This window comes from Equus asinus, chromosome 10, assembly GCF_041296235.1.
Source record: "Equus asinus isolate D_3611 breed Donkey chromosome 10, EquAss-T2T_v2, whole genome shotgun sequence".
Classification (NCBI taxonomy): Eukaryota; Metazoa; Chordata; class Mammalia; order Perissodactyla; family Equidae; genus Equus; species Equus asinus.
Window position 1 is genome coordinate 420,223 of NC_091799.1, and position 27,825 is coordinate 448,047.

The window sequence follows — 27,825 nt, forward strand, 5'->3', positions numbered from 1 at the left end:
CCATCTTCCTCAGTTTCAGAGGGTGGATTTCTCCGTGTTGCTTTTTCCACAGGTCTCCACGCCCTTGTGTGTTTCTTTTGCTTAACGATTGCCACCTGACCTAGCCTCTGTTGCCCATCCTCGTCAGTTTCAGAGGGTAGATTTCTCCGTGTTGCTTTTTCCCCAGGTCTCCACGCCCTTGTGTGTTTCTTTTGCTTAACGTTTGCCACCTGAAGCCAGCCTCTCTTGCCCATCTTCCTCAGTTTCAGAGGGTAGATATTTCAGGGTTGCTGTTTCCCCAGGTCTCCACGCCCTTGTGTGTTTCTTTTGCTTAACGATTGCCATCTGAAGCCAGCCTCTCTTGCCCATCTTCCTCAGTTTCAGAGGGTGGATTTCTCAGTGTTGCTTTTTACCCAGGTCTCCACGCCCTTGTGTGTTTCTTTTGCTTAAAGATTGCCACCTGAGCTAGCCTCTGTTGCCCATCTTCGTCCGTTTCAGAGGGTAGATTTCTCAGTGTTGCCTTTTCGCCAGCTCCCCACGCCCTTGTGTGTTTCTTTTGCTTAAAGATTGTCACCTGAGCTAGGCACTGTTGCCCTGCTTCCTCAGTTTCAGAGGGTATCTTTTTCAGGGTAGCTTTTTGACCGGGTCTCCTCGCCATTGTATTTTTCTATTTCACTTTTTTTGCATAAAGATTGCCACCTGAGCTAGCCTCTGTTGCCCATCTTCTTCGGTTTCAGAGGGTAGATTTCTCAGTGTTTCATGTTCGCCAGCTCTCCACGCCCTTGCGTCTTTTTTTTTTTCTGCTTAAAGGTTGCAACCTGAGCTAGCTTCTTTTGCCCATGTTCGTCAGTTTCAGAGGGTGGATTTCTCCGTGTTGCTTTTTCCCCAGGTCTCCACGCCCTTGTGTGTTTCTTTTGCTTAACGATTGCCACCTGAGGTAGCCTCTGTTGCCCATCCTCGTCAGTTTCAGAGGGTAGATATATCAGGGTTGCTTTTTCCCCAGGTCTCCACGCCCTTGTGTGTTTCTTTTGCTTAAAGTTTGCCACCTGAAGCCAGCCTCTCTTGCCCATCTTCCTCAGTTTTAGAGGGTAGATATTTCAGGGTTGCTTTTTCCCCTGGTCTCCACGCCTTTGTGTTTTGTTTTTGCTTAACGTATGCCACCTGAGGTAACCTCTGTTGCCCATCATCCTCAGTTTCAGAGGGTGGATTTCTCCGTGTTGCTTTTTCCACAGATCTCCACGCCCTTGTGTGTTTCTTTTGCTTGACGATTGCCACCTGTGGTAGCCTCTGTTGCTCATCCTCGTCAGTTTCTGAGGGTAGATTTCTCAGTGCTGCTTTTTCCCCAGGTCTCCACGCCCTTGTCTGTTTCTTTTGTTTAAAGTTTGCAACCTGAAGCCAGCCTCTCTTGCCCATCTTCCTCAGTTTCAGAGGGTAGATATTTCAGGGTTGCTTTTTCCCCAGGTCTCCACCCCTTTGGGTTTTGTTTTTGCTTAACGATTGCCACCTGAGGTAGCCTCTGTTGCCCATCTTCCTCAGTTTCAGAGGGTGGATTTCTACCTGTTGCTTTTTCCCCACGTCTCCACGCCCTTGTGTGTTGCTTTTGCTTAAAGATTGCCACCTGAGCTAGCCTCTGTTGCCCATCTTCGTCCGTTTCAGAGGGTGGATTTCTCAGTGTTTCCTTTTCGCCAGCTCCCCACGCCCTTGTGTGTTTCTTTTGCTTAAAGATTGTCACCTGAGCTAGGCACTGTTGCCCTGCTTCCTCAGTTTCAGAGGGTACCTTTTTCAGGGTTGCTTTTTGACCGGGTCTCCTCGCCATTGTATTTTTCTATTTTCTTTTTTTTGCTTAAAGATTGCCACCTGAGCTAGCCTCTGTTGCCCATCTTCTTCGGTTTCAGAGGGTAGATTTCTCAGTGTTTCTTTTTCGCCAGCTCTCCACGCCCTTGCGTCTTTTTTTTTTTCTGCTTAAAGGTTGCAACCTGAGCTAGCTTCTTTTGCCCATGTTCGTCAGTTTCAGAGGGTGGATTTCTCCGTGTTGCTTTTTCCCCAGGTCTCCACGCCCTTGTGTGTTTCTTTTGCTTAACGATTGCCACCTGAGGTAGCCTCTGTTGCCCATCCTCGTCAGTTTCAGAAGGTAGATTTCTCAGTGCTGCTTTTCCCCCAGGTCTCCACGCCCTTGTGTGTTTCTTTTGCTTAAAGTTTGCCACCTGAAGCCAGCCTCTCTTGCCCATCTTCCTCAGTTTCAGAGGGTAGATATTTCAGTGTTGCTTTTTCCCCAGGTCTCCACGCCTTTGGGTTTTGTTTTTGCTTAACGTATGCCACCTGAGGTAACCTCTGTTGCCCATCATCCTCAGTTTCAGAGGGTGGATTTCTCCGTGTTGCTTTTTCCACAGATCTCCACGCCCTTGTGTGTTTCTTTTGCTTGACGATTGCCACCTGAGGTAGCCTCTGTTGCTCATCCTCCTCAGTTTCTGAGGGTAGATTTCTCAGTGCTGCTTTTTCCCCAGGTCTCCACGCCCTTGTGTGTTCCTTTTGCTTAAACTTTGACACCTGAAGCCAGACTCTCTTGCCCATCTTCCTCAGTTTCAGAGGGTAGATACTTCAGGGTTGCTTTTTCCCCAGGTCTCCACGCCTTTGGGTTTTGTTTTTGCCCAACGATTGCCACCTGGGCTAGCCTCTCTTGCCCATCTTCCTCAGTTTCAGAGGGTGGATTTCTCCGTGTTGCTTTTTCCACAGGTCTCCACGCCCTTGTGTGTTTCTTTTGCTTAACGATTGCCACCTGAGGTAGCCTCTGTTGCCCATCCTCGTCAGTTTCAGAGGGTAGATTTCTCAGTGCTGCTTTTTCCCCAGGTCTCCACGCCCTCGTGTGTTTCTTTTGCTTAAAGTTTGTCACCTGAAGCCAGCCTCTCTTGCCCATCTTCCTCAGTTTCAGAGGGTAGATATTTCAGCGTCGCTTTTTCCCCAGGTCTTCACACCTTAGTGTTTTGTTTTTGCTTAACGATTGCCACCTGGGCTAGCCTCTGTTTCCCATCTTCCTCACTTTCAGAGGGTTGATATTTCAGGGTTGCTTTTTCCCCAGGTCTCCACGCCCTTGTGTGTTTCTTTTGCTTAACGATTGCCACCTGACCTAGCCTCTGTTGCCCATCCTCGTCAGTTTCAGAGGGTAGATTTCTCCGTGTTGCTTTTTCCCCAGGTCTCCACGCCCTTGTGTGTTTCTTTTGCTTAACGTTTGCCACCTGAAGCCAGCCTCTCTTGCCCATCTTCCTCAGTTTCAGAGGGTAGATATTTCAGGGTTGCTTTTTACCCAGGTCTCCACGCTTTTGGGTTTTGTTTTTGCTTAACGATTGCCACCTGAGGTAGCCTCTGTTGCCCATCTTCCTCAGTTTCAGAGGGTGGATTTCTCAGTGTTGCTTTTTACCCAGGTCTCCACGCCCTTGTGTGTTTCTTTTGCTTAAAGATTGCCACCTGAGCTAGCCTCTGTTGCCCATCTTCGTCCGTTTCAGAGGGTAGATTTCTCAGTGTTGCCTTTTCGCCAGCTCCCCACGCCCTTGTGTGTTTCTTTTGCTTAAAGATTGTCACCTGAGCTAGGCACTGTTGCCCTGCTTCCTCAGTTTCAGAGGGTATCTTTTTCAGGGTAGCTTTTTGACCGGGTCTCCTCGCCATTGTATTTTTCTATTTCACTTTTTTTGCATAAAGATTGCCACCTGAGCTAGCCTCTGTTGCCCATCTTCTTCGGTTTCAGAGGGTAGATTTCTCAGTGTTTCATGTTCGCCAGCTCTCCACGCCCTTGCGTCTTTTTTTTTTTCTGCTTAAAGGTTGCAACCTGAGCTAGCTTCTTTTGCCCATGTTCGTCAGTTTCAGAGGGTGGATTTCTCCGTGTTGCTTTTTCCCCAGGTCTCCACGCCCTTGTGTGTTTCTTTTGCTTAACGATTGCCACCTGAGGTAGCCTCTGTTGCCCATCCTCGTCAGTTTCAGAAGGTAGATTTCTCAGTGCTGCTTTTCCCCCAGGTCTCCACGCCCTTGTGTGTTTCTTTTGCTTAAAGTTTGCCACCTGAAGCCAGCCTCTCTTGCCCATCTTCCTCAGTTTCAGAGGGTAGATATTTCAGGGTTGCTTTTTCTCCAGGTCTCCACGCCTTTGGGTTTTGTTTTTGCTTAACGTATGCCACCTGAGGTAACCTCTGTTGCCCATCATCCTCAGTTTCAGAGGGTGGATTTCTCCGTGTTGCTTTTTCCACAGATCTCCACGCCCTTGTGTGTTTCTTTTGCTTGACGATTGCCACCTGAGGTAGCCTCTGTTGCTCATCCTCCTCAGTTTCTGAGGGTAGATTTCTCAGTGCTGCTTTTTCCCCAGGTCTCCACGCCCTTGTCTGTTTCTTTTGTTTAAAGTTTGCAACCTGAAGCCAGCCTCTCTTGCCCATCTTCCTCAGTTTCAGAGGGTAGATATTTCAGGGTTGCTTTTTCCCCAGGTCTCCACGCCTTTGGGTTTTGTTTTTGCTTAACGATTGCCACCTGAGGTAGCCTCTGTTGCCCATCTTCCTCAGTTTCAGAGGGTGGATTTCTACCTGTTGCTTTTTCCCCACGTCTCCACGCCCTTGTGTGTTGCTTTTGCTTAAACTTTGCCACCTGAAGCCAGACTCTCTTGCCCATCTTCCTCAGTTTCAGAGGGTAGATATTTCAGGGTTGCTTTTTCCCCAGGTCTCCACGCCTTTGAGTTTTGTTTTTGCTTAACGATTGCCACCTGGGCTAGCCTCTCTTGCCCATCTTCCTCAGTTTCAGAGGGTGGATTTCTCCGTGTTGCTTTTTCCCCAGGTCTCCACGCCCTTGTGTGTTTCTTTTGCTTAAAGATTGCCACCTGAGCTAGCCTCTGTTGCCCATCTTCGTCCGTTTCAGAGGGTGGATTTCTCAGTGTTGCCTTTTCGCCAGCTCCCCACGCCCTTGTGTGTTTCTTTTGCTTAAAGATTGTCACCTGAGCTAGGCACTGTTGCCCTGCTTCCTCAGTTTCAGAGGGTACCTTTTTCTGGGTTGCTTTTTGACCGGGTCTCCTCGCCATTGTATTTTTCTATTTTCTTTTTTTTGCTTAAAGATTGCCACCTGAGCTAGCCTCTGTTGCCCATCTTCGTCCGTTTCAGAGGGTGGATTTCTCAGTGTTGCCTTTTCGCCAGCTCCCCACGCCCTTGTGTGTTTCTTTTGCTTAAAGATTGTCACCTGAGCTAGGCACTGTTGCCCTGCTTCCTCAGTTTCAGAGGGTACCTTTTTCAGGGTTGCTTTTTGACCGGGTCTCCTCGCCATTGTATTTTTCTATTTTCTTTTTTTTGCTTAAAGATTGCCACCTGAGCTAGCCTCTGTTGCCCATCTTCTTCGGTTTCAGAGGGTAGATTTCTCAGTGTTTCATGTTCGCCAGCTCTCCACGCCCTTGCGTCTTTTTTTTTTTTCTGCTTAAATGTTGCAACCTGAGCTAGCTTCTTTTGCCCATGTTCGTCAGTTTCAGAGGGTGGATTTCTCCGTGTTGCTTTTTCCCCAGGTCTCCACGCCCTTGTGTGTTTCTTTTGCTTAACGATTGCCACCTGAGGTAGCCTCTGTTGCCCATCCTCGTCAGTTTCAGAGGGTAGATATATCAGGGTTGCTTTTTCCCCAGGTCTCCACGCCCTTGTGTGTTTCTTTTGCTTAAAGTTTGCCACCTGAAGCCAGCCTCTCTTGCCCATCTTCCTCAGTTTTAGAGGGTAGATATTTCAGGGTTGCTTTTTCCCCTGGTCTCCACGCCTTTGTGTTTTGTTTTTGCTTAACGTATGCCACCTGAGGTAACCTCTGTTGCCCATCATCCTCAGTTTCAGAGGGTGGATTTCTCCGTGTTGCTTTTTCCACAGATCTCCACGCCCTTGTGTGTTTCTTTTGCTTGACGATTGCCACCTGAGGTAGCCTCTGTTGCTCATCCTCGTCAGTTTCTGAGGGTAGATTTCTCAGTGCTGCTTTTTCCCCAGGTCTCCACGCCCTTGTCTGTTTCTTTTGTTTAAAGTTTGCAACCTGAAGCCAGCCTCTCTTGCCCATCTTCCTCAGTTTCAGAGGGTAGATATTTCAGGGTTGCTTTTTCCCCAGGTCTCCACGCCTTTGGGTTTTGTTTTTGCTTAACGATTGCCACCTGGGCTAGCCTCTCTTGCCCATCTTCCTCAGTTTCAGAGGGTGGATTTCTCCGTGTTGCTTTTTCCCCAGGTCTCCACGCCCTTGTGTGTTTCTTTTGCTTAAAGATTGCCACCTGAGCTAGCCTCTGTTGCCCATCTTCGTCCGTTTCAGAGGGTGGATTTCTCAGTGTTGCCTTTTCGCCAGCTCCCCACGCCCTTGTGTGTTTCTTTTGCTTAAAGATTGTCACCTGAGCTAGGCACTGTTGCCCTGCTTCCTCAGTTTCAGAGGGTACCTTTTTCTGGGTTGCTTTTTGACCGGGTCTCCTCGCCATTGTATTTTTCTATTTTCTTTTTTTTGCTTAAAGATTGCCACCTGAGCTAGCCTCTGTTGCCCATCTTCGTCCGTTTCAGAGGGTGGATTTCTCAGTGTTGCCTTTTCGCCAGCTCCCCACGCCCTTGTGTGTTTCTTTTGCTTAAAGATTGTCACCTGAGCTAGGCACTGTTGCCCTGCTTCCTCAGTTTCAGAGGGTACCTTTTTCAGGGTTGCTTTTTGACCGGGTCTCCTCGCCATTGTATTTTTCTATTTTCTTTTTTTTGCTTAAAGATTGCCACCTGAGCTAGCCTCTGTTGCCCATCTTCTTCGGTTTCAGAGGGTAGATTTCTCAGTGTTTCATGTTCGCCAGCTCTCCACGCCCTTGCGTCTTTTTTTTTTTTCTGCTTAAATGTTGCAACCTGAGCTAGCTTCTTTTGCCCATGTTCGTCAGTTTCAGAGGGTGGATTTCTCCGTGTTGCTTTTTCCCCAGGTCTCCACGCCCTTGTGTGTTTCTTTTGCTTAACGATTGCCACCTGAGGTAGCCTCTGTTGCCCATCCTCGTCAGTTTCAGAGGGTGGATTTCTCAGTGCTGCTTTTTCCCCAGGTCTCCACGCCCTTGTGTGTTTCTTTTGCTTAAAGTTTGCCACCTGAAGCCAGCCTCTCTTGCCCATCTTCCTCAGTTTTAGAGGGTAGATATTTCAGGGTTGCTTTTTCCCCTGGTCTCCACGCCTTTGTGTTTTGTTTTTGCTTAACGTATGCCACCTGAGGTAACCTCTGTTGCCCATCATCCTCAGTTTCAGAGGGTGGATTTCTCCGTGTTGCTTTTTCCACAGATCTCCACGCCCTTGTGTGTTTCTTTTGCTTGACGATTGCCACCTGAGGTAGCCTCTGTTGCTCATCCTCGTCAGTTTCTGAGGGTAGATTTCTCAGTGCTGCTTTTTCCCCAGGTCTCCACGCCCTTGTCTGTTTCTTTTGTTTAAAGTTTGCAACCTGAAGCCAGCCTCTCTTGCCCATCTTCCTCAGTTTCAGAGGGTAGATATTTCAGGGTTGCTTTTTCCCCAGGTCTCCACGCCTTTGGGTTTTGTTTTTGCTTAACGATTGCCACCTGGGCTAGCCTCTCTTGCCCATCTTCCTCAGTTTCAGAGGGTGGATTTCTCCGTGTTGCTTTTTCCCCAGGTCTCCACGCCCTTGTGTGTTTCTTTTGCTTAAAGATTGCCACCTGAGCTAGCCTCTGTTGCCCATCTTCGTCCGTTTCAGAGGGTGGATTTCTCAGTGTTGCCTTTTCGCCAGCTCCCCACGCCCTTGTGTGTTTCTTTTGCTTAAAGATTGTCACCTGAGCTAGGCACTGTTGCCCTGCTTCCTCAGTTTCAGAGGGTACCTTTTTCTGGGTTGCTTTTTGACCGGGTCTCCTCGCCATTGTATTTTTCTATTTTCTTTTTTTTGCTTAAAGATTGCCACCTGAGCTAGCCTCTGTTGCCCATCTTCGTCCGTTTCAGAGGGTGGATTTCTCAGTGTTGCCTTTTCGCCAGCTCCCCACGCCCTTGTGTGTTTCTTTTGCTTAAAGATTGTCACCTGAGCTAGGCACTGTTGCCCTGCTTCCTCAGTTTCAGAGGGTACCTTTTTCAGGGTTGCTTTTTGACCGGGTCTCCTCGCCATTGTATTTTTCTATTTTCTTTTTTTTGCTTAAAGATTGCCACCTGAGCTAGCCTCTGTTGCCCATCTTCTTCGGTTTCAGAGGGTAGATTTCTCAGTGTTTCATGTTCGCCAGCTCTCCACGCCCTTGCGTCTTTTTTTTTTTTCTGCTTAAATGTTGCAACCTGAGCTAGCTTCTTTTGCCCATGTTCGTCAGTTTCAGAGGGTGGATTTCTCCGTGTTGCTTTTTCCCCAGGTCTCCACGCCCTTGTGTGTTTCTTTTGCTTAACGATTGCCACCTGAGGTAGCCTCTGTTGCCCATCCTCGTCAGTTTCAGAGGGTAGATATATCAGGGTTGCTTTTTCCCCAGGTCTCCACGCCCTTGTGTGTTTCTTTTGCTTAAAGTTTGCCACCTGAAGCCAGCCTCTCTTGCCCATCTTCCTCAGTTTTAGAGGGTAGATATTTCAGGGTTGCTTTTTCCCCTGGTCTCCACGCCTTTGTGTTTTGTTTTTGCTTAACGTATGCCACCTGAGGTAACCTCTGTTGCCCATCATCCTCAGTTTCAGAGGGTGGATTTCTCCGTGTTGCTTTTTCCACAGATCTCCACGCCCTTGTGTGTTTCTTTTGCTTGACGATTGCCACCTGAGGTAGCCTCTGTTGCTCATCCTCGTCAGTTTCTGAGGGTAGATTTCTCAGTGCTGCTTTTTCCCCAGGTCTCCACGCCCTTGTCTGTTTCTTTTGTTTAAAGTTTGCAACCTGAAGCCAGCCTCTCTTGCCCATCTTCCTCAGTTTCAGAGGGTAGATATTTCAGGGTTGCTTTTTCCCCAGGTCTCCACGCCTTTGGGTTTTGTTTTTGCTTAACGATTGCCACCTGAGGTAGCCTCTGTTGCCCATCTTCCTCAGTTTCAGAGGGTGGATTTCTACCTGTTGCTTTTTCCCCATGTCTCCACGCCCTTGTGTGTTGCTTTTGCTTAAACTTTGCCACCTGAAGCCAGACTCTCTTGCCCATCTTCCTCAGTTTCAGAGGGTAGATATTTCAGGGTTGCTTTTTCCCCAGGTCACCACGCTTTTGCGTTTTGTTTTTGCTTAACGATTGCCACCTGAGGTAGCCTCTGTTGCCCATCTTCCTCAGTTTCAGAGGGTGGATTTCTCAGTGTTGCTTTTTCCCCAGGTCTCCACGCCCTTGTGTGTTTCTTTTGCTTAAAGATTGCCACCTGAGCTAGCCTCTGTTGCCCATCTTCCTCTGTTTCAGAGGGTGGATTTCTCAGTGTTGCCTTTTCGCCAGCTCCCCACGCCCTTGTGTGTTTCTTTTGCTTAAAGATTGTCACCTGAGCTAGGCACTGTTGCCCTGCTTCCTCAGTTTCAGAGGCTACCTTTTTCAGGGTTGCTTTTTGACAGGGTCTCCTCGCCATTGTATTTTTCTATTTCACTTTTTTTGCATAAAGATTGCCACCTGAGCTAGCCTCTGTTGCCCATCTTCTTCGGTTTCAGAGGGTAGATTTCTCAGTGTTTCATGTTCGCCAGCTCTCCACGCCCTTGCGTCTTTTTTTTTTTCTGCTTAAAGGTTGCAACCTGAGCTAGCTTCTTTTGCCCATGTTCGTCAGTTTCAGAGGGTGGATTTCTCCGTGTTGCTTTTTCCCCAGGTCTCCACGCCTTTGGGTTTTGTTTCTGCTTAACGATTGCCACCTGAGGTAGCCTCTGTTGCCCTTGTTCCTCAGTTTCAGAGGGTGGATTTCTCCGTGTTGCTTTTTCCCCAGGTCTCCACGCCCTTGTGTGTTTCTTTTGCTTAACGATTGCCACCTGAGGTAGCCTCTGTTGCCCATCCTCATCAGTTTCAGAGGGTGGATTTCTCCCTGTTGCTTTTTCCCCAGTTCTCCACGCCCTTGTGTGTTCCTTTTGCTTAAACTTTGCCACCTGAAGCCAGCCTCTCTTGCCCATCTTCCTCAGTTTCAGAGGGTAGATATTTCAGGGTTGCTTTTTCCCCAGGTCTCCACGCCTTTGGGTTTTGTTTTGGCTTAACGATTGCCACCTGGGGTAGCCTCTCTTGCCCATCTTCCTCAGTTTCAGAGGGTGGATTTCTCCGTGTTGCTTTTTCCCCAGGTCTCCACGCCCTTGTGTGTGTCTTTTGCTTAACGATTGCCACCTGACCTAGCCTCTGTTGCCCATCCTCGTCAGTTTCAGAGGGTAGATTTCTCAGTGCTGCTTTTTCCCCAGGTCTCCACGCCCTTGTGTGTTTGTTTTGCTTAAAGTTTGCCACCTGAGCCAGCCTCTCTTGCCCATCTTCCACAGTTTCAGACGGTAGATATTTCAGGGTTGCTTTTTCCCCAGGTCTCCACGCCTTTGGGTTTTGTTTTTGCTTAAGGATTGCCACCTGAGGTAGCCTCTGTTGCCCATCTTCCTCTGTTTCAGAGGGTGGATTTCTCCGTGTTGCTTTTTCCACAGGTCTCCACGCCCTTGTGTGTTTCTTTTGCTTAACGATTGCCACCTGACCTAGCCTCTGTTGCCCATGTTCGTCAGTTTCAGAGGGTGGATTTCTCCGTGTTGCTTTTTCCCCAGGTCTCCACGCCCTTGTGTGTTTCTTTTGCTTAACGTTTGCCACCTGAAGCCAGCCTCTCTTGCCCATCTTCCTCAGTTTCAGAGGGTAGATATTTCAGGGTTGCTGTTTCCCCAGGTCTCCACGCCCTTGTGTGTTTCTTTTGCTTAACGATTGCCATCTGAAGCCAGCCTCTCTTGCCCATCTTCCTCAGTTTCAGAGGGTGGATTTCTCCGTGTTGCTTTTTCCCCAGGTCTCCACGCCCTTGTGTGTTTCTTTTGCTTAAAGATTGCCACCTGAGCTAGCCTCTGTTGCCCATCTTCGTCCGTTTCAGAGGGTGGATTTCTCAGTGTTGCCTTTTCGCCAGCTCCCCACGCCCTTGTGTGTTTCTTTTGCTTAAAGATTGTCACCTGAGCTAGGCACTGTTGCCCTGCTTCCTCAGTTTCAGAGGGTACCTTTTTCAGGGTAGCTTTTTGACCGGGTCTTCTCGCCATTGTATTTTTCTATTTCACTTTTTTTGCATAAAGATTGCCACCTGAGCTAGCCTCTGTTGCCCATCTTCTTCGGTTTCAGAGGGTAGATTTCTCAGTGTGTCTTTTTCGCCAGCTCTCCACGCCCTTGCGTCTTTTTTTTTTCTGCTTAAAGGTTGCAACCTGAGCTAGCTTCTTTTGCCCATGTTCGTCAGTTTCAGAGGGTGGATTTCTCCGTGTTGCTTTTTCCCCAGGTCTCCACGCCCTTGTGTGTTTCTTTTGCTTAACGATTGCCACCTGAGGTAGCCTCTGTTGCCCATCCTCGTCAGTTTCAGAGGGTAGATATATCAGGGTTGCTTTTTCCCCAGGTCTCCACGCCCTTGTGTGTTTCTTTTGCTTAAAGTTTGCCACCTGAAGCCAGCCTCTCTTGCCCATCTTCCTCAGTTTCAGAGGGTAGATATTTCAGGGTTGCTTTTTCCCCTGGTCTCCACGCCTTTGTGTTTTGTTTTTGCTTAACGTATGCCACCTGAGGTAACCTCTGTTGCCCATCATCCTCAGTTTCAGAGGGTGGATTTCTCCGTGTTGCTTTTTCCACAGATCTCCACGCCCTTGTGTGTTTCTTTTGCTTGACGATTGCCACCTGTGGTAGCCTCTGTTGCTCATCCTCGTCAGTTTCTGAGGGTAGATATCTCAGTGCTGCTTTTTCCCCAGGTCTCCACGCCCTTGTCTGTTTCTTTTGTTTAAAGTTTGCAACCTGAAGCCAGCCTCTCTTGCCCATCTTCCTCAGTTTCAGAGGGTAGATATTTCAGGGTTGCTTTTTCCCCAGGTCTCCACGCCTTTGGGTTTTGTTTTTGCTTAACGATTGCCACCTGAGGTAGCCTCTGTTGCCCATCTTCCTCAGTTTCAGAGGGTGGATTTCTACCTGTTGCTTTTTCCCCACTTCTCCACGCCCTTGTGTGTTGCTTTTGCTTAAACTTTGCCACCTGAAGCCAGACTCTCTTGCCCATCTTCCTCAGTTTCAGAGGGTAGATATTTCAGGGTTGCTTTTTCCCCAGGTCTCCACGCCTTTGAGTTTTGTTTTTGCTTAACGATTGCCACCTGGGCTAGCCTCTCTTGCCCATCTTCCTCAGTTTCAGAGGGTGGATTTCTCCGTGTTGCTTTTTCCCCAGGTCTCCACGCCCTTGTGTGTTTCTTTTGCTTAAAGATTGCCACCTGAGCTAGCCTCTGTTGCCCATCTTCGTCCTTTTCAGAGGGTGGATTTCTCAGTGTTGCCTTTTCGCCAGCTCCCCACGCCCTTGTGTGTTTCTTTTGCTTAAAGATTGTCACCTGAGCTAGGCACTGTTGCCCTGCTTCCTCAGTTTCAGAGGGTACCTTTTTCAGGGTTGCTTTTTGACCGGGTCTCCTCGCCATTGTATTTTTCTATTTTCTTTTTTTTGCTTAAAGATTGCCACCTGAGCTAGCCTCTGTTGCCCATCTTCTTCGGTTTCAGAGGGTAGATTTCTCAGTGTTTCATGTTCGCCAGCTCTCCACGCCCTTGCGTCTTTTTTTTTTTCTGCTTAAAGGTTGCAACCTGAGCTAGCTTCTTTTGCCCATGTTCGTCAGTTTCAGAGGGTGGATTTCTCCGTGTTGCTTTTTCCCCAGGTCTCCACGCCCTTGTGTGTTTCTTTTGCTTAACGATTGCCACCTGAGGTAGCCTCTGTTGCCCATCCTCGTCAGTTTCAGAAGGTAGATTTCTCAGTGCTGCTTTTCCCCCAGGTCTCCACGCCCCTGTGTGTTTCTTTAGCTTAAACTTTGCCACCTGAAGCCAGCCTCTCTTGCCCATCTTCCTCAGTTTCAGAGGGTAGATATTTCAGGGTTGCTTTTTCCCCAGGTCTCCACGCCTTTGGGTTTTGTTTTTGCTTAACGTATGCCACCTGAGGTAACCTCTGTTGCCCATCATCCTCAGTTTCAGAGGGTGGATTTCACCGTGTTGCTTTTTCCACAGATCTCCACGCCCTTGTGTGTTTCTTTTGCTTGACGATTGCCACCTGAGGTAGCCTCGGTTGCTCATCCTCGTCAGTTTCAGAGGGTAGATTTCTCAGTGCTGCTTTTTCCCCAGGTCTCCACGCCCTTGTCTGTTTCTTTTGTTTAAAGTTTGCAACCTGAAGCCAGCCTCTCTTGCCCATCTTCCTCAGTTTCAGAGGGTAGATATTTCAGGGTTGTTTTTCCCCAGGTCTCCAAGCCTTTGGGTTTTGCTTTTGCTTAACGATTGCCACCTGAGGTAGCCTCTGTTGCCCATCTTCCTCAGTTTCAGAGGGTGGATTTCTCCCTGTTGCTTTTTCCCCACGTCTCCACGCCCTTGTGTGTTGCTTTTGCTTAAACTTTGCCACCTGAAGCCAGCCTCTCTTGCCCATCTTCCTCAGTTTCAGAGGGTAGATATTTCAGGGTTGCTTTTTCCCCAGGTCTGCACGCCTTTGGGTTTTGTTTTTGCTTAACGATTGCCACCTGAGGTAGCCTCTGTTGCCCATCTTCCTCAGTTTCAGAGGGTGGATTTCTCAGTGTTGCTTTTTACCCAGGTCTCCACGCCCTTGTGTGTTTCTTTTGCTTAAAGATTGCCACCTGAGCTAGCCTCTGTTGCCCATCTTCGTCCGTTTCAGAGGCTAGATTTCTCAGTGTTGCCTTTTCGCCAGCTCCCCACGCCCTTGTGTGTTTCTTTTGCTTAAAGATTGTCACCTAAGCTAGGCACTGTTGCCCTGCTTCCTCAGTTTCAGAGGGTACCTTTTTCAGGGTAGCTTTTTGACCGGGTCTCCTCGCCATTGTATTTTTCTATTTCACTTTTTTTGCATAAAGATTGCCACCTGAGCTAGCCTCTGTTGCCCATCTTCTTCAGTTTCAGAGGGTAGATTTCTCAGTGTTTCATGTTCGCCAGCTCTCCACGCCCTTGCGTCTTTTTTTTTTTCTGCTTAAAGGTTGCAACCTGAGCTAGCTTCTTTTGCCCATGTTCGTCAGTTTCAGAGGGTGGATTTCTCCGTGTTGCTTTTTCCCCAGGTCTCCACGCCTTTGGGTTTTGTTTCTGCTTAACGATTGCCAGCTGAGGTAGCCTCTGTTGCCCTTGTTCCTCAGTTTCAGAGGGTCGATTTCTCCGTGTTGCTTTTTCCCCAGGTCTCCACGCCCTTGTGTGTTTCTTTTGCTTAAAGATTGCCACCTGAGCTAGCCTCTGTTGCCCATCTTCGTCCGTTTCAGAGGGTGGATTTCTCAGTGTTGCCTTTTCGCCAGCTCCCCACGCCCTTGTGTGTTTCTTTTGCTTAAAGATTGTCACCTGAGCTAGGCACTGTTGCCCTGCTTCCTCAGTTTCAGAGGGTACCTTTTTCAGGGTTGCTTTTTGACCGGGTCTCCTCGCCATTGTATTTTTCTATTTTCTTTTTTTTGCTTAAAGATTGCCACCTGAGCTAGCCTCTGTTGCCCATCTTCTTCGGTTTCAGAGGGTAGATTTCTCAGTGTTTCATGTTCGCCAGCTCTCCACGCCCTTGCCTCTTTTTTTTTTTCTGCTTAAAGGTTGCAACCTGAGCTAGCTTCTTTTGCCCATGTTCGTCAGTTTCAGAGGGTGGATTTCTCCGTGTTGCTTTTTCCCCAGGTCTCCACGCCTTTGGGTTTTGTTTCTGCTTAACGATTGCCAGCTGAGGTAGCCTCTGTTGCCCTTGTTCCTCAGTTTCAGAGGGTGGATTTCTCCGTGTTGCTTTTTCCACAGGTCTCCACGCCCTTGTGTTTTTCTTTTGCTTAACGATTGCCACCTGAGGTAGCCTCTGTTGCCCATCCTCGTCAGTTTCAGAGGGTGGATTTCTCCCTGTTGCTTTTTCCCCAGTTCTCCACGCCCTTGTGTGTTCCTTTTGCTTAAACTTTGCCACCTGAAGCCAGCCTCTCTTGCCCATCTTCCTCAGTTTCAGAGGGTAGATATTTCAGGGTTGCTTTTTCCCCAGGTCTCCACGCCTTTGGGTTTTGTTTTGGCTTAACGATTGCCACCTGGGCTAGCCTCTCTTGCCCATCTTCCTCAGTTTCAGAGGGTGGATTTCTCCGTGTTGCTTTTTCCCCAGGTCTCCACGCCCTTGTGTGTTTCTTTTGCTTAACGATTGCCACCTGAGGTAGCCTCTGTTGCCCATCCTCGTCAGTTTCAGAGGGTAGATTTCTCAGTGCTGCTTTTTCCTCAGGTATCCACGCCCTCGTGTGTTTCTTTTGCTTAAAGTTTGTCACCTGAAGCCAGCCTCTCTTGCCCATCTTCCTCAGTTTCAGAGGGTAGATATTTCAGCGTTGCTTTTTCCCCAGGTCTTCACACCTTAGTGTTTTGTTTATGCTTAACGATTGCCACCTGGGCTAGCCTCTGTTTCCCATCTTCCTCAGTTTCCGAGGGTGGATTTCTCCCTGTTGCTTTTTCCCCAGGTCTCCACACCCTTGTGTGTTTCTTTTGCTTAACGATTGCCACCTGAGGTAGCCTCTGTTGCCCATCCTCGTCAGTTTCAGAGGGTAGATTTCTCAGTGCTGCTTTTTCCCCAGGTCTCCACCCCCTTGTGTGTTTGTTTTGCTTAAAGTTTGCCACCTGAGCCAGCCTCTCTGGCCCATCTTCCACAGTTTCAGACGGTAGATATTTCAGGGTTGCTTTTTCCGCAGGTCTCCACGCCTTTGGGTTTTGTTTTTGCTTAACGATTGCCACCTGAGGTAGCCTCTGTTGCCCATCTTCCTCTGTTTCAGAGGGTGGATTTCTCCGTGTTGCTTTTTCCACAGGTCTCCACGCCCTTGTGTGTTCCTTTTGCTTAACGATTGCCACCTGACCTAGCCTCTGTTGCCCATCCTCGTCAGTTTCAGAGGGTAGATTTCTCCGTGTTGCTTTTTCCCCAGGTCTCCACGCCCTTGTGTGTTTCTTTTGCTTAACGTTTGCCACCTGAAGCCAGCCTCTCTTGCCCATCTTCCTCAGTTTCAGAGGGTAGATATTTCAGGGTTGCTGTTTCCCCAGGTCTCCACGCCCTTGTGTGTTTCTTTTGCTTAACGGTTGCCATCTGAAGCCAGCCTCTCTTGCCCATCTTCCTCAGTTTCAGAGGGTGGATTTCTCCGTGTTGCTTTTTCCCCAGGTCTCCACGCCCTTGTGTGTTTCTTTTGCTTAACGATTGCCACCTGAAGCCAGCCTCTCTTGCCCATCTTCCTCAGTTTCAGAGGGTAGATATTTCAGGGTTGCTTTATCGCCAGGTCTCCACGCCTTTGGGTTTTGTTTCTGCTTAACGATTGCCACCTGAGGTAGCCTCTGTTGCCCATCCTTGTCAGTTTCAGAGGGTGGATTTCTCCCTGTTGCTTTTTCCCCAGGTCTCCACGCCCTTGTGTGTTCCTTTTGCTTAAACTTTGCCACCTGAAGCCAGACTCGCTTGCCCATCTTCCTCAGTTTCAGAGGGTAGATATTTCAGGGTTGCTTTTTCCCCATTTCTCCACGCCTTTGGGTTTTGTTTTTGCTTAACGATTGCCACCTGGGCTAGCCTCTCTTGCCCATCTTCCTCAGTTTCAGAGGGTGGATTTCTCCGTGTTGCTTTTTCCCCAGGTCTCCACGCCCTTGTGTGTTTCTTTTGCTTAACGATTGCCACCTGAGGTAGCCTCTGTTGCCCATCCTCGTCAGTTTCAGAGGGTAGATTTCTCAGTGCTGCTTTTTCCCCAGGTATCCACGCCCTCGTGTGTTTCTTTTGCTTAAAGTTTGTCACCTGAAGCCAGCCTCTCTTGCCCATCTTCCTCAGTTTCAGAGGGTAGATATTTCAGCGTTGCTTTTTCCCCAGGTCTTCACAACTTAGTGTTTTGTTTATGCTTAACGATTGCCACCTGGGCTAGCCTCTGTTGCCCATCTTCCTCAGTTTCCGAGGGTGGATTTCTCCCTGTTGCTTTTTCCCCAGGTCTCCACACCCTTGTGTGTTTCTTTTGCTTAACGATTGCCACCTGAGGTAGCCTCTGTTGCCCATCCTCGTCAGTTTCAGAGGGTAGATTTCTCAGTGCTGCTTTTTCCCCAGGTCTCCACGACCTTGTGTGTTTGTTTTGCTTAAAGTTTGCCACCTGAGCCAGCCTCTCTTGCCCATCTTCCACAGTTTCAGACGGTAGATATTTCAGGGTTGCTTTTTCCCCAGGTCTCCACGCCTTTGGGTTTTGTTTTTGCTTATGGATTGCCACCTGAGGTAGCCTCTGTTGCCCATCTTCCTCTGTTTCAGAGGGTGGATTTCTCCGTGTTGCTTTTTCCACTGGTCTCCACGCCCTTGTGTGTTTCTTTTGCTTAACGATTGCCACCTGACCTAGCCTCTGTTGCCCATCCTCGTCAGTTTAAGAGGGTAGATTTCTCCGTGTTGCTTTTTCCCCAAGTCTCCACGCCCTTGTGTGTTTCTTTTGCTTAATGTTTGCCACCTGAAGCCAGCCTCTCTTGCCCATCTTCCTCAGTTTCAGAGGGTAGATACTTCAGGGTTGCTGTTTCCCCAGGTCTCCACGCCCTTGTGTGTTTCTTTTGCTTAACGATTGCCATCTGAAGCCAGCCTCTCTTGCCCATCTTCCTCAGTTTCAGAGGGTGGATTTCTCCGTGTTGCTTTTTCCCCAGGTCTCCACGCCCTTGTGTGTTTCTTTTGCTTAAAGATTGCCACCTGAGGTAGCCTCTGTTGCCCATCCTCGTCAGTTTCAGAGGGTAGATATATCAGGGTTGCTTTTTCCCCAGGTCTCCACGCCCTTGTGTGTTTCTTTTGCTTAAAGTTTGCCACCTGAAGCCAGCCTCTCTTGCCCATCTTCCTCAGTTTCAGAGGGTAGATATTTCAGGGTTGCTTTTTCCCCAGGTCTCCACGCCTTTGGTTTTTGTTTTTGCTTAACGATTGCCACCTGGGCTAGCCTCTCTTGCCCATCTTCCTCAGTTTCAGAGGGTGGATTTCTCCGTGTTGCTTTTTCCACAGGTCTCCACGCCCTTGTGTGTTTCTTTTGCTTAACGATTGCCACCTGAGGTAGCCTCTGTTGCCCATCCTCGTCAGTTTCAGAGGGTAGATTTCTCAGTGCTGCTTTTTCCCCAGGTCTCCACGCCCTCGTGTGTTTCTTTTGCTTAAAGTTTGTCACCTGAAGCCAGCCTCTCTTGCCCATCTTCCTCAGTTTCAGAGGGTAGATATTTCAGCGTTGCTTTTTCCCCAGGTCTTCACACCTTAGTGTTTTGTTTTTGCTTAACGATTGCCACCTGGGCTAGCCTCTGTTTCCCATCTTCCTCAGTTTCCGAGGGTGGATTTCTCCCTGTTGCTTTTTCCCCAGGTCTCCACGCCTTTGGGTTTTGTTTTTGCTTAACGATTGACACCTGAGCTAGCCTCTCTTGCCCATCTTCCTGAGTTTCAGAGGGTCGATATCTCCGTGTTGCTGTTTCCCCAGGTCTCCACGCCCTTGTGTGTTTCTTTTGCTTAACGTTTGCCACCTGAAGCCAGCCTCTCTTGCCCATCTTCCTCAGTTTCAGAGGGTAGATATTTCAGGGTTACTGTTTCCCCAGGTCTCCACGCCCTTGTGTGTTTCTTTTGCTTAACGATTGCCATCTGAAGCCAGCCTCTCTTGCCCATCTTCCTCAGTTTCAGAGGGTGGATTTCTCCGTGTTGCTTTTTCCCCAGGTCTCCACGCCCTTGTGTGTTTCTTTTGCTTAAAGATTGCCACCTGAGCTAGCCTCTGTTGCCCATCTTCGTCCGTTTCAGAGGGTGGATTTCTCAATGTTGCCTTTTCGCCAGCTACCCACGCCCTTGTGTGTTTCTTTTGCTTAAAGATTGTCACCTGAGCTAGGCACTGTTGCCCTGCTTCCTCAGTTTCAGAGGGTACCTTTTTCAGCGTAGCTTTTTGACCGTGTCTCCTCGCCATTGTATTTTTCTATTTCACTTTTTTTGCATAAAGATTGCCACCTGAGGTAGCCTCTGTTGCCCATCTTCTTCGGTTTCAGAGGGTAGATTTCTCAGTGTTTCTTTTTCGCCAGCTCTCCACGCCCTTGCGTCTTTTTTTTTTCTGCTTAAAGGTTGCAACCTTAGCTTGCTTCTTTTGCCCATGTTCGTCAGTTTCAGAGGGTGGATTTCTCCGTGTTGCTTTTTCCCCAGGTCTCCACGCCCTTGTGTGTTTCTTTTGCTTAACGATTGCCACCTGAGGTAGCCTCTGTTGCCCATCCTCGTCAGTTTCAGAGGGTAGATATATCAGGGTTGCTTTTTCCCCAGGTCTCCACGCCCTTGTGTGTTCCTTTTGCTTAAACTTTGCCACCTGAAGCCAGACTCTCTTGCCCATCTTCCTCAGTTTCAGAGGGTAGATATTTCAGGGTTGCTTTTTCCCCAGGTCTCCACGCCTTTGGGTTTTGTTTTTGCTTAACGATTGCCACCTGGGCTAGCCTCTCTTGCCCATCTTCCTCAGTTTCAGAGGGTGGATTTCTCCGTGTTGCTTTTTCCCCAGGTCTCCACGCCCTTGTGTGTTTCTTTTGCTTAACGATTGCCACCTGGGCTAGCCTCTCTTGCCCATCTTCGTCCGTTTCAGAGGGTGGATTTCTCAGTGTTGCCTTTTCCCCAGCTCCCCACGCCCTTGTGTGTTTCTTTTGCTTAAAGATTGCCACCTGAAGCCAGCCTCTCTTGCCCATCTTCCTCAGTTTCAGAGGGTAGATATTTCAGGGTTGCTTTTTCCCCAGGTCACCACGCCTTTGGGTTATGTTTTTGCTTAAGGATTGCCACGTGAGCTAGCCTCTCTTGCCCATCTTCCTGAGTTTCACAGGGTCGATATCTCCGTGTTGCTGTTTCCCCAGGTCTCCACGCCCTTGTGTGTTTCTTTTGCTTAACGTTTGCCACCTGAAGCCAGCCTCTCTTGCCCATCTTCCTCAGTTTCAGAGGGTAGATATTTCAGGGTTGCTGTTTCCCCAGGTCTCCACGCCCTTGTGTGTTTCTTTTGCTTAACGATGGCCATCTGAAGCCAGCCTCTGTTGCCCTTGTTCCTCAGTTTCAGAGGGTGGATTTCTCCGTGTTGCTTTTTCCCCAGGTCTCCACGCCCTTGTGTGTTTCTTTTGCTTAACGATTGCCACCTGAGGTAGCCTCTGTTGCCCATCCTCGTCAGTTTCAGAGGGTGGATTACTCCCTGTTGCTTTTTCCCCAGATCTCCACGCCCTTGTGTGTTCCTTTTGCTTAAACTTTGCCACCTGAAGCCAGACTCTCTTGCCCATCTTCCTCAGTTTCAGAGGGTAGATATTTCAGGGTTGCTTTTTCCCCAGGTCTCCACGCCTTTGGTTTTTGTTTTTGCTTAACGATTGCCACCTGGGCTAGCCTCTCTTGCCCATCTTCCTCAGTTTCAGAGGGTGGATTTCTCCGTGTTGCTTTTTCCACAGGTCTCCACGCCCTTGTGTGTTTCTTTTGCTTAACGATTGCCACCTGAGGTAGCCTCTGTTGCCCATCCTCGTCAGTTTCAGAGGGTAGATTTCTCAGTGCTGCTTTTTCCCCAGGTCTCCACGCCCTCGTGTGTTTCTTTTGCTTAAAGTTTGTCACCTGAAGCCAGCCTCTCTTGCCCATCTTCCTCAGTTTCAGAGGGTAGATATTTCAGCGTTGCTTTTTCCCCAGGTCTTCACACCTTAGTGTTTTGTTTTTGCTTAACGATTGCCACCTGGGCTAGCCTCTGTTTCCCATCTTCCTCAGTTTCCGAGGGTGGATTTCTCCCTGTTGCTTTTTCCCCAGGTCTCCACGCCTTTGGGTTTTGTTTTTGCTTAACGATTGACACCTGAGCTAGCCTCTCTTGCCCATCTTCCTGAGTTTCAGAGGGTCGATATCTCCGTGTTGCTGTTTCCCCAGGTCTCCACGCCCTTGTGTGTTTCTTTTGCTTAACGTTTGCCACCTGAAGCCAGCCTCTCTTGCCCATCTTCCTCAGTTTCAGAGGGTAGATATTTCAGGGTTACTGTTTCCCCAGGTCTCCACGCCCTTGTGTGTTTCTTTTGCTTAACGATTGCCATCTGAAGCCAGCCTCTCTTGCCCATCTTCCTCAGTTTCAGAGGGTGGATTTCTCCGTGTTGCTTTTTCCCCAGGTCTCCACGCCCTTGTGTGTTTCTTTTGCTTAAAGATTGCCACCTGAGCTAGCCTCTGTTGCCCATCTTCGTCCGTTTCAGAGGGTGGATTTCTCAATGTTGCCTTTTCGCCAGCTACCCACGCCCTTGTGTGTTTCTTTTGCTTAAAGATTGTCACCTGAGCTAGGCACTGTTGCCCTGCTTCCTCAGTTTCAGAGGGTACCTTTTTCAGCGTAGCTTTTTGACCGTGTCTCCTCGCCATTGTATTTTTCTATTTCACTTTTTTTGCATAAAGATTGCCACCTGAGGTAGCCTCTGTTGCCCATCTTCTTCGGTTTCAGAGGGTAGATTTCTCAGTGTTTCTTTTTCGCCAGCTCTCCACGCCCTTGCGTCTTTTTTTTTTCTGCTTAAAGGTTGCAACCTTAGCTTGCTTCTTTTGCCCATGTTCGTCAGTTTCAGAGGGTGGATTTCTCCGTGTTGCTTTTTCCCCAGGTCTCCACGCCCTTGTGTGTTTCTTTTGCTTAACGATTGCCACCTGAGGTAGCCTCTGTTGCCCATCCTCGTCAGTTTCAGAGGGTAGATATATCAGGGTTGCTTTTTCCCCAGGTCTCCACGCCCTTGTGTGTTCCTTTTGCTTAAACTTTGCCACCTGAAGCCAGACTCTCTTGCCCATCTTCCTCAGTTTCAGAGGGTAGATATTTCAGGGTTGCTTTTTCCCCAGGTCTCCACGCCTTTGGGTTTTGTTTTTGCTTAACGATTGCCACCTGGGCTAGCCTCTCTTGCCCATCTTCCTCAGTTTCAGAGGGTGGATTTCTCCGTGTTGCTTTTTCCCCAGGTCTCCACGCCCTTGTGTGTTTCTTTTGCTTAACGATTGCCACCTGGGCTAGCCTCTCTTGCCCATCTTCGTCCGTTTCAGAGGGTGGATTTCTCAGTGTTGCCTTTTCCCCAGCTCCCCACGCCCTTGTGTGTTTCTTTTGCTTAAAGATTGCCACCTGAAGCCAGCCTCTCTTGCCCATCTTCCTCAGTTTCAGAGGGTAGATATTTCAGGGTTGCTTTTTCCCCAGGTCACCACGCCTTTGGGTTATGTTTTTGCTTAAGGATTGCCACGTGAGCTAGCCTCTCTTGCCCATCTTCCTGAGTTTCACAGGGTCGATATCTCCGTGTTGCTGTTTCCCCAGGTCTCCACGCCCTTGTGTGTTTCTTTTGCTTAACGTTTGCCACCTGAAGCCAGCCTCTCTTGCCCATCTTCCTCAGTTTCAGAGGGTAGATATTTCAGGGTTGCTGTTTCCCCAGGTCTCCACGCCCTTGTGTGTTTCTTTTGCTTAACGATGGCCATCTGAAGCCAGCCTCTGTTGCCCATCTTCCTCAGTTTCAGAGGGTGGATTTCTCCGTGTTGCTTTTTCCCCAGGTCTCCACGCCCTTGTGTGTTTCTTTTGCTTAAACACTGCCACCTGAGCTAGCCTCTGTTGCCCATCTTCATCCGTTTCAGAGGGTGGATTTCTCAGTGTTGCCTTTTCGCCAGCTCCCCACGCCCTTGTGTGTTTCTTTTGCTTAAAGATTGTCACCTGAGCTAGGCACTGTTGCCCTGCTTCCTCAGTTTCAGAGGGTACCTTTTTCAGCGTAGCTTTTTGACCGGGTCTCCTCGCCATTGTATTTTTCTATTTCACTTTTTTTGCATAAAGATTGCCACCTGAGCTAGCCTCTGTTGCCCATCTTCTTCGGTTTCAGAGGGTAGATTTCTCAGTGTTTCTTTTTCGCCAGCTCTCCACGCCCTTGCGTCTTTTTTTTTTCTGCTTAAAGGTTGCAACCTGAGCTAGCTTCTTTTGCCCATGTTCGTCAGTTTCAGAGGGTGGATTTCTCCGTGTTGCTTTTTCCCCAGGTCTCCACGCCCTTGTGTGTTTCTTTTGCTTAACGATTGCCACCTGAGGTAGCCTCTGTTGCCCATCCTCGTCAGTTTCAGAGGGTAGTTATATCAGGGTTGCTTTTTCCCCAGGTCTCCACGCCCTTGTGTGTTTCTTTTGCTTAAAGTTTGCCACCTGAAGCCAGCCTCTCTTGCCCATCTTCCTCAGTTTCAGAGGGTAGATATTTTAGGGTTGCTTTTTCCCCAGGTCTCCACGCCTTTGGGTTTTGTTTCTGCTTAACGATTGCCACCTGAGGTAGCCTCTGTTGCCCTTGTTCCTCAGTTTCAGAGGGTGGATTTCTCCGTGTTGCTTTTTCCCCAGGTCTCCACGCCCTTGTGTGTTTCTTTTGCTTCACGATTGCCACCTGAGGTAGCCTCTGTTGCCCATCCTCGTCAGTTTCAGAGGGTAGATTTCTCAGTGCTGCTTTTTCCCCAGGTCTCCTCGCCCTCGTGTGTTTCTTTTGCTTAAAGTTTGTCACCTGAAGCCAGCCTCTCTTGCCCATCTTCCTCAGTTTCAGAGGGTAGATATTTCAGCGTTGCTTTTTCCCCAGGTCTTCACACCTTAGTGTTTTGTTTTTGCTTAACGATTGCCACCTGGGCTAGCCTCTGTTTCCCAATTTCCTCAGTTTCCGAGGGTGGATTTCTCCCTGTTGCTTTTTCCCCAGGTCTCCACACCCTTGTGTGTTTCTTTTGCTTAACGATTGCCACCTGAGGTAGCCTCTGTTGCCCATCTTCGTCCCTTACAGAGGGTGGATTTCTCAGTGTTGCCTTTTCCCTATCTCCCCACGCCCTTGTGTGTTTCTTTTGCTTAAAGATTGCCACCTGAAGCCAGCCTCTACTGCCCATCTTCCTCAGTTTCAGAGGGTAGATATTTCAGGGTTGCTTTTTCCCCTGGTCTCCACGCCTTTGGGTTTTGTTTTTGCTTAACGATTGCCACCTGAGCTAGCCTCTCTTGCCCATCTTCCTGAGTTTCAGAGGGTCGATATCTCCGTGTTGCTGTTTCCCCAGGTCTCCACGCCCTTGTGTGTTTCTTTTGCTTAACGATTGCCACCTGAGGTAGCCTCTGTTGCCCATCCTCGTCAGTTTCAGAGGGTAGATATATCAGGGTTGCTTTTTCCCCAGGTCTCCACGCCCTTGTGTGTTTCTTTTGCTTAAAGTTTGAAACCTGAAGCCAGCCTCTCTTGCCCATCTTCCTCAGTTTCAGAGGGTAGACATTTCAGGGTTGCTTTTTCCCCAGTTCTCCACGCCTTTGGGTTTTGTTTCTGCTTAACGATTGCCACCTGAGGTAGCCTCTGTTGCCCATCCTCGTCAGTTTCAGAGGGTGGATTACTCCCTGTTGCTTTTTCCCCAGGTCTCCACGCCCTTGTGTGTTCCTTTTGCTTAAACTTTGCCACCTGAAGCCAGACTCTCTTGCCCATCTTCCTCAGTTTCAGAGGGTAGATATTTCAGGGTTGCTTTTTCCCCAGGTCTCCACGCCTTTTTTTTTTGTTTTTGCTTAACGATTGCCACCTGGGCTAGCCTCTCTTGCCCATCTTCCTCAGTTTCAGAGGGTAGATATTTCAGGGTTGCTTTTTCCCCAGGTCTCCACGCCTTTGGGTTTTGTTTCTGCTTAACGATTGCCACCTGAGGTAGCCTCTGTTGCCCTTGTTCCTCAGTTTCAGAGGGTGGATTTCTCCGTGTTGCTTTTTCCCCAGGTCTCCACGCCCTTGTGTGTTTCTTTTGCTTAACGATTGCCACCTGACCTAGCCTCTGTTGCCCATCCTCGTCAGTTTCAGAGGGTGGATTTCTCCCTGTTGCTTTTTCCCCAGGTCTCCACGCCCTTGTGTGTTCCTTTTGCTTAAACTTTGCCACCTGAAGCCAGACTCTCTTGCCCATCTTCCTCAGTTTCAGAGGGTAGATATTTCAGGGTTGCTTTTTCCCCAGGTCTCCACGCCTTTGGGTTTTGTTTTTGCTTAACGATTGCCACCTGGGCTAGCCTCTCTTGCCCATCTTCCTCAGTTTCAGAGGGTGGATTTCTCCGTGTTGCTTTTTCCCCAGGTCTCCACGCCCTTGTGTGTTTCTTTTGCTTAACGATTGCCACCTGGGCTAGCCTCTCTTGCCCATCTTCGTCCGTTTCAGAGGGTGGATTTCTCAGTGTTGCCTTTTCCCCAGCTCCCCACGCCCTTGTGTGTTTCTTTTGCTTAAAGATTGCCACCTGAAGCCAGCCTCTCTTGCCCATCTTCCTCAGTTTCAGAGGGTAGATATTTCAGGGTTGCTTTTTCCCCAGGTCACCACGCCTTTGGGTTATGTTTTTGCTTAAGGATTGCCACCTGAGCTAGCCTCTCTTGCCCATCTTCCTGAGTTTCAGAGGGTCGATATCTCCGTGTTGCTGTTTCCCCAGGTCTCCACGCCCTTGTGTGTTTCTTTTGCTTAACGTTTGCCACCTGAAGCCAGCCTCTCTTGCCCATCTTCCTCAGTTTCAGAGGGTAGATATTTCAGGGTTGCTGTTTCCCCAGGTCTCCAGGCCCTTGTGTGTTTCTTTTGCTTAACGATGGCCATCTGAAGCCAGCCTCTCTTGCCCATCTTCCTCAGTTTCAGAGGGTGGATTTCTCCGTGTTGCTTTTTCCCCAGGTCTCCACGCCCTTGTGTGTTTCTTTTGCTTAAACACTGCCACCTGAGCTAGCCTCTGTTGCCCATCTTCGTCCGTTTCAGAGGGTGGATTTCTCAGTGTTGCCTTTTCGCCAGCTCCCCACGCCCTTGTGTGTTTCTTTTGCTTAAAGATTGTCACCTGAGCTAGGCACTGTTGCCCTGCTTCCTCAGTTTCAGAGGGTACCTTTTTCAGCGTAGCTTTTTGACCGGGTCTCCTCGCCATTGTATTTTTCTATTTCACTTTTTTTGCATAAAGATTGCCACCTGAGCTAGCCTCTGTTGCCCATCTTCTTCGGTTTCAGAGGGTAGATTTCTCAGTGTTTCTTTTTCGCCAGCTCTCCACGCCCTTGCGTCTTTTTTTTTTCTGCTTAAAGGTTGCAACCTGAGCTAGCTTCTTTTGCCCATGTTCGTCAGTTTCAGAGGGTGGATTTCTCCGTGTTGCTTTTTCCCCAGGTCTCCACGCCCTTGTGTGTTTCTTTTGCTTAACGATTGCCACCTGACCTAGCCTCTGTTGCCCATCCTCGTCAGTTTCAGAGGGTAGATATATCAGGGTTGCTTTTTCCCCAGGTCTCCACGCCCTTGTGTGTTTCTTTTGCTTAAAGTTTGCCACCTGAAGCCAGCCTCTCTTGCCCATCTTCCTCAGTTTCAGAGGGTAGATATTTCAGGGTTGCTTTTTCCCCAGGTCTCCACGCCTTTGGGTTTTGTTTCTGCTTAACGATTGACACCTGAGGTAGCCTCTGTTGCCCTTGTTCCTCAGTTTCAGAGGGTGGATTTCTCCGTGTTGCTTTTTCCCCAGGTCTCCACGCCCTTGTGTGTTTCTTTTGCTTAACGATTGCCACCTGAGGTAGCCTCTGTTGCCCATCCTCGTCAGTTTCAGAGGGTAGATTTCTCAGTGCTGCTTTTTCCCCAGGTCTCCACGCCCTCGTGTGTTTCTTTTGCTTAAAATTTGTCACCTGAAGCCAGCCTCTCTTGCCCATCTTCCTCAGTTTCAGAGGGTAGATATTTCAGCGTTGCTTTTTCCCCAGGTCTTCACACCTTAGTGTTTTGTTTTTGCTTAACGATTGCCACCTGGGCTAGCCTCTGTTTCCCATCTTCCTCAGTGTCCGAGGGTGGATTTCTCCCTGTTGCTTTTTCCCCAGGTCTGCACACCCTTGTGTGTTTCTTTTGCTTAACGATTGCCACCTGAGGTAGCCTCTGTTGCCCATCCTCGTCAGTTTCAGAGGGTAGATTTCTCAGTGCTGCTTTTTCCCCAGGTCTCCACGCCCTTGTGTGTTTCTTTTGCTTAAAGTTTGCCACCTGAAGCCAGCCTCTCTTGCCCATCTTCCTCAGTTTCAGAGGGTAGATATTTCAGGGTTGCTTTTTACCCAGGTCTCCACGCCTTTGGGTTTTGTTTTTGCTTAACGATTGCCACCTGAGGTAGCCTCTCTTGCCCATCGTCCTGAGTTTCAGAGGGTGGATTTCTCCGTGTTGCTTTTTCCCCAGGTCTCCACGCCCTTGTGTGTTTCTTTTGCTTCATGATTGCCACCTGAGGTAGCCTCTGTTGCCCATCCTCGTCAGTTTCAGAGGGTAGATTTCTCCCTGTTGCTTTTTCCCCAGGTCTCCACGCCCTTGTGTGTTTCTTTTGCTTAACGTTTGCCACCTGAAGCCAGCCTCTCTTGCCCATCTTCCTCAGTTTCAGAGGGTAGATATTTCAGGGTTGCTTTTTCCCCAGGTCTTCACACCTTAGTGTTTTGTTTTTGCTTAACGATTGCCACCTGGGCTAGCCTCTGTTTCCCATCTTCCTCAGTGTCCGAGGGTGGATTTCTCCCTGTTGCTTTTTCCCCAGGTCTCCACGCCTTTGGGTTTTGTTTTTGCTTAACGATTGACACCTGAGCTAGCCTCTCTTGCCCATCTTCCTGAGTTTCAGAGGGTCGATATCTCCGTGTTGCTGTTTCCCCAGGTCTCCACGCCCTTGTGTGTTTCTTTTGCTTAACGTTTGCCACCTGAATCCAGCCTCTCTTGCCCATCTTCCTCAGTTTCAGAGGGTAGATATTTCAGGGTTACTGTTTCCCCAGGTCTCCACGCCCTTGTGTGTTTCTTTTGCTTAACGATTGCCATCTGAAGCCAGCCTCTCTTGCCCATCTTCCTCAGTTTCAGAGGGTGGATTTCTCCGTGTTGCTTTTTCCCCAGGTCTCCACTCCCTTGTGTGTTTCTTTTGCTTAAAGATTGCCACCTGAGCTAGCCTCTGTTGCCCATCTTCGTCCGT